This window comes from Octodon degus, unplaced genomic scaffold (assembly GCF_000260255.1).
Source record: "Octodon degus isolate 3935 unplaced genomic scaffold, OctDeg1.0 scaffold00048, whole genome shotgun sequence".
Lineage (NCBI taxonomy): Eukaryota > Metazoa > Chordata > Mammalia > Rodentia > Octodontidae > Octodon > Octodon degus.
In genome coordinates this window covers 5,326,045-5,332,485 of record NW_004524624.1, presented here as the reverse complement: position 1 = coordinate 5,332,485, position 6,441 = coordinate 5,326,045, and positions in this window count along the sequence as shown.

Genomic DNA, 6,441 nt, shown 5'->3' with positions numbered 1-6,441 from the left:
TCTCTCTCTCTCTCTCTCTCTCTCTCTCTCTCTCTCTCTCTCCAATGTTGGGATTACAGGCCTGTGCTACCACACCTGTCTAGGTGGTCATCTCATTGTTTCTGTCTAAGCACTGGAAATACCTACCTTCCTAGGATTCTCCTCAGATTTCATGAGATTGTGTTTTTGTTTTTAATACTGGGGGGCTGGGGATTTGGCTCAGTAATAGAATGCTTGCCTAGCAAGCTGGAAGCCCTGGTTTCAGTCCTCGGCACCAAAAACAAAAAATAAACCTCCCCTAAAAAAACAATTCAACGAAAAAAAAAACAAACAAAAAACAAAAACAAACAAACAAAAAAACCCCCAGTAAAATAAAAAAAGACCAAAACCAAACAAGGCAACTGTTTTTAATACTGAGGATCAAACTCAGAGACATTCTTTACATGTGAACTACATCCCCAACCCTTTTTTTTTGTTCTGAGATCATAGGTGTGGGCCACAGCATCCAGGCACTAGTGTTTCTTCCTGCCTTTGTTCTCCTTACAAAGGACAGGTCTCATCTCCATGATGACCCTTGGAATATTTTATTTATTTATTTATAATGTATTTGAGGGGTTTGCCCAATAGCTCAGTTGTTCAAAGTGCCGCCTGGGCAAATGCAGTCAGGCTCAGGGGACCCTGGTTCAATCCCCAGCCTTACAAGCCGCACCATACCCATCCTTAAGGCAGTCAGAACTAGAAGAAAAAAAAAATCATTGTATAATGTATTTGGTTGTTACAGGATCTCACTACCAGCTCGGACTCATAGTGATCCTCTCGTTTTCAGCCTCCCCAGTGCTGGGATTATAGGTGTAAAGCACTATGCCAGGACTACTGTGGCCGGCTCCTGCTCTGGGGGTGGGGCTGGAGCCACATGTGGTACTGAGGATCAAACCATGGCCCCTGAGCTTGCTTAAGCTTGCCTAAGCAGGTGCTTTAGTCCACTGAGCTACCTTGGCAGCCACGACCCTTGGAGTATCTTTTCTTTTCTTTCTTTCTTTTTTTTTTAATATTTATTTATTTTTATTTATTACATTTATTTATTGTGTGTGTGTGTGTGTGTGTGTGTGTGTGGTCAGCTCAGCCCACCAGGGGGCGGGGCTGGCTGGCATGTGGTGCTGGGGGATCGAACCGAGGTCCCTGTGCTTTACCAAGCTTGTTTCAAGTAGGTGCTTTAGACCACTGAGCCATCTCTCCAGCCCCCCTTTTTTTTTTTTTTTTTTTTTTTTTTGGCGGAACCAGGGATCAAACTCAGGCCCTTGTGCTTGCCAGGGAAGTGCTTATTCTACTGAGCCATCTCCCCGGCCCCTGGAGTATCTTTTCTTTACTGGTTCTTTTTTCACATTATTTGTTTTGAGAAACAAGGTCTTGCTGTGTATTCTAGCCTGGCCTCAAACTCATAGCCATCCTCCTGCCTCAGCCTCCTGAGTTTTAGTATTATAGGTATGTGCCACCATAACTGGCTTCCAATTTTTTTTTCCCCTTTGTGGAACTGGGGATTGAACCCTGGGCCTCATAAGGCAGGAGGCACTTGCTAGGCAAATGATTTATCACTGAGCTACATCTCCAACTCTTTTTTCCATAATTTCAAACCATATGGATGTCTGACCGCTAGCATGACATTCTGCTGATGTACCTCAAGGGCTCTTCAAATCTCACATACTACATCACAACCACCTCTTTTACATAAGAATTCTTGCCAAATCTTTAACCCAAGTCAGGCATAGTGGCACATGCTTGTGATCCCAGCACTTGGAAGGCTGAGACAGGAGGATCACCAAAGAGTTCAAGGCCAACCTGAGCTACATAGTGCGTTCAAGGCTAGTTTGCATAACAAAAACCTGTCTCAAAAACAACAGCCAGACAAGGTGGCATACACCTATAATCCCAGCACTCAGGAGGCTGAGGCAGAAGAATCATTTCAAGTTTGAGGCCAGCCTGGGCTACAAAGTGAGCTTAAGGCCAGTTTGAACTACATAGTGAGACCCTGTCTCAAAAAGACCAAAAATAAAATAAAACAACCAAAACAAATATCAAAACACACACACACACACACACACACACACACACACCCCACACACACACCCCTTTTGATTATTTAAAAGTGGTATGGGGCTGGGGAGATGGCTCAGTGGAATAAGCGCTTGCCTGGCAAGCGCAAGGGCCTGAGTTCAATCCCTGGTGTGTGGGGGGGTCTTGCTATGTATCCCATGTTGCCCTTGAACTTGTGATCCTGCTTCAATCTTCTCAGTGCTGGGATTACACAGGTATGTCCCACCGTGCCTGACTAAAATAGTAATGTATTTCCCTCATGTGCCCCAGTTGTATTTCTCCTCTGGTCCCCTTCCTCCATCAAGAATTTCCTCCTGAAATCCCTAGAACTCTGCGCTGACCCTGGGCTTGCCCCTCAAGGTCGCTCAGTTTTCCTCAGCCTCCAGTCCCTCCCTCTGACTCAGTTTCTGACCTCACTTCCTATTTCTCCAAGGAAACAAGCCGGGTAGCACAAGTCTGTGATCCCAGCACTCAGGAAGCTGAGGCAGGAGGATCACCATGAATTCGCGGTCACTCTGGACTACACAGTAAGTTCTTATTCCGTTGAGCTATCTCCCCAGTCCTAATAAGCCTGGACCAGAGACCGTATCTGGAAAGAGAGAGACAGAGACGGAGACAGAGACAGAGACAGAGACAGAGACAGAGACAGAGACAGAGACAGAGAGACAGAGACAGATTTAAAGAGAAAGAAAGAAAGAGCAAGCGAGAGAGCTGGGGGTGTATGTAACTCAGTGTGAAGGTACTGGGTTAGATTCTGAGAACAATAAAAGAGTTATAAAACAGTTCTTTGGGAGAGGTGGTGCTGAATTCCCTGGGGAACCCCAAGAGGGGAGGAGCCAGGGCTGTCTGAGTAGGGACTCTGGAGCCCATTGATAGGAGTCTGTCCCCTGGAGAGCAGGGAGGGGACAGTCAGTCAGTTAGGCCCTGAGGTACAACTGCTTACATAACACTAAGGTTCTTCTTTCTTTTTTTTTTTTTTTTTAAAAAGCCCTCTCACCCTGACGCAGTCTCCAAGGGTTTCTGGCCTTTGTTTTACACAGTTCTGTTTCTCAACAATGAGTTCTGCCTAAACTCTTTGCTTGAGGGATATGAAGATTTTCCTGATTATTTTGAGCACAGCTGTTGTGAAGGGAACAAATCCTGAACCTTAAACTTCCTCCTCCCTTTAGCTTGAGGAGGGTCCTGGGGTCTCCTTTGTGGTGGCTTCCTGCTCCGAAAAGAAAAACCACATGGCACCCAGATGTATCTCCCCCAAGTGTGGAGGGCCAGTTCTGCAGAGAGGACCCAAGAGAGTCAGCCAGGCCTCGGCTGGCAATCTCACTCAAGGCTCTGACCTTGTTGTGTGTCCTAGAATTAGAATCTAGGAGGGGAAAGTCATCTGGGATCCAAAGAAACTCCCTATTTTGCTCCTCCATTTGCCCTCACACCCTCCCCCTTTCCCTCTTTTTTTCTTTCTCTCCCTTGCTTTTTTTCTTTCCTTTCTTCCTTCTTCCTTCTTTCCTCTGTCTTTTTTTCTCTTTCAAGTCCACTGTTTCCGCAGAGTTGGGATTACAGGATTTGTTTGTTATTGTGGTACTAAGGGATGAACTACACAGCTACATCCCTAGTCCATTTTTATTTTTTTTATTTTCAGGTTCTTGCTAAGTCACCAATTTGCCCAGGCTGAATCTGAACTTGTGATCCTTCAGCTTTGGCTTCCCAAGTGCTGGGGTCATAAGCATGTACCACTCAACGCAGGTACAGTGTGCTCTGTATTAAAGAATTGTGTTGTGGAGCACACTTGTGATCCCAGCTCTCGGGAAGCTGACGTAGGAGGATCATTGAAAGCTCAAGGGCCCACCAGATAGCTCAGCAGATTAAAGCACCTTCTTAGGCAGCCACAGGGACAGGGTTAGGGATGGGGGTAGGGGTGTCCCTGGGTGTGCTGTGCCGGCCCACTCCCTGGGCATGCTGAGATGGCAATTGAGACTGGGCACTGGGGCTGGGGAGATAGCTCAGTGGTCTAAGCGCCTGCCTGGCAAACACAAGGACCTAGGTTTGATCCCCTGTACCTCATGTGGTGCTCAGCCCTGTGTGGAGCTAGCCACCAAGACCAGGTATGGTGGTACATGTTTATAATCCCAGTGCTGGAGAGGCTGAGACAGGAGGATCAAGTCTGACTTGGAGGACTTTGAGTCCGAGCTGCATAGTGAGACCCTATACCAAATAAATAAATGAGAGAGAGAGAGAGAGAGAGAGAGAGAGAGAGAGAGAGAGAGAGAGACTGGGCACTGGACATGGTGACACGTGCCTGTAATCCCAGCGCTGGGGAAGCTGAAAACAGGAGGATCTATGTAATGAGACCCTGTAGACCCTGTACTAAGTACATTAAAAAAAATGGAAAAAAGTTCAAAGCCAGCCTAGGCTACACAATGAGTTCAAGGCCAGCCTGAAATATATATATTGAGATTCTGTCAAAAATAAAAAAGAGTGGGCTGGGAGATAGCTTGGTGGTCTAAGTGCCTGCCTGGCAAGGGCAAGGTCCAGAGTTCAGTCTCTGTTAACATATGCCGTGCCAGCCTGGGAAGCTGTGCAGGCCACCAAAACCAGGGGTGGTAGCGCAGCCTGTAATCCCAGAACTGGAGAGGCTGAGACAGGAGGATTACTACATGCCTGAGGTGCTTAGCAAGACCCTATACCAAATAAATAATTGAAAAAAAAATTTTAAAAAGTGGGAGTAGGTTATATGCTTATTTTCTCTAGATTACTTTTTCCTCTTTTTTTTTTTTGAATGCTAAATATCAAACCCAATGCTTCTCACACGCTAGGCAAAGTTCTACCACTGAACTATGCCCCTATCCCCTCAAAATTCTTTGAAGAGAGCCAGGTGTATAATTCCAGCACGTGGGAGGCTGAGGCAAGAGAATCTCTATGAGTTTGAGGCCAGCCTGGGATATAAACTAACTTCAAGGCTAGTTTAACTGCATAGTGAAACCCTATGTCAAAAAAGACAGAAAGGGGCCAGGGAGATGGCTCAATGGAATAAGCGCTTCCCTGGCAATTACAAGGGCCTGAGTTCAATCCCCGGTTCCGCCAAAAAAAAAAAAAAAAAAGACAGAAAGTAAGCAGGGCATGCTGGCCTTGGCTGTAATCCTAGCACTTGGGAGGCTGAGGCAGGAGGATCACCACAACTTGGAGACCAGCCTGGGCTACACAGTAAGCTCAAGGCCAGCACAGTGAGACCCTGTCTAAAAAAAAAAAAAAAGTGGAGCCCAACCTGAGCAATTTAATGATTTAGTGAGACCTTCTATTGAAAGAAAAAAAAAAGGGTACTGGGGATGCAGCTGAGTACAAAGGCCCTAGCTTCAATTCCCAGTGCCACAGGAACCTTTAAGGAGTTTAAAGAAGATCCTATGAATGGCTACTTGCTCTGTAGGCCAGAGATAATATAGTGCTCAGTGGCAGAGCGCTCGCTCCCCTCGCATGAGCACTGCCCTGGGCTCAATCCCTGGCACTGGAAAAGTGGGAAGACCATCAGTGCTTCTTGCTGCTTTGCCTCATTTAATTCACTCTTCAGTCAGCTGCAACCTGAAATATTTTTCTAGTAGTTGTCCAAAGCCTTACCCATTTTTTTTTTTTTTTTTGTGGAACTGGGCATTGAACTCAGGCCCTTGCACTTGCCAGGGAAGCACTTATTCCACTGAGCCATCTCTCCAGCCCCTTACGCAAAGTTTTATTAACACCTTTATCTTATTATTTGATGCCTTCTACATCACTGTAGTGGAGATTGAATCCAGGGCCTTTGCACTAAGCTACATCCAGCCCTTCAAAAAAGTTTTTTTTTGTTATTGTTTTTTGGGTTGTTTTGGAGTCAGGCTCTTACCAACCAAATGGCTAGGTGTCCAGGTTGGGCTGGAACTTACAACTTTCGTGTCTCAGCTTCCCCGAGTGCTAGGATTGTAGGTATGTGCCACTGTGCCCAATATTAACTTCTTTTTCAGTATTTATTGAACAACTACTGGGCATAAATTGTACCATTCCACAAGATCTTGCCAGGGCAGATCTTTCACAAACTGCTTTTCAGCCTCTGCTTTCATTAAATAGGATCTGATGCTCCTTTGAAGGGAGATAATGTGGGTGAACTGTACAGTGGAGACCCTTCTGCAGGTAGGGCTGCTGGCTGGAGGCCCTTTCCCTGACACAGGCCTTCTTCTCCTGCCAGGAACCTGCTTCCAGGTTCAGAAGAGCTTGGCTGGATGCCAAGGGTGCACCAAGAAAATCCAAAGTCCAGAGCCATAGGTTGGGGGTAGATGCCTCCCTTCATAGTAGGCTATGCCTCCTTCACCTATTTTATTTTCATAATTACTCCATTTTTGAGGCTCAAAGGAGGAT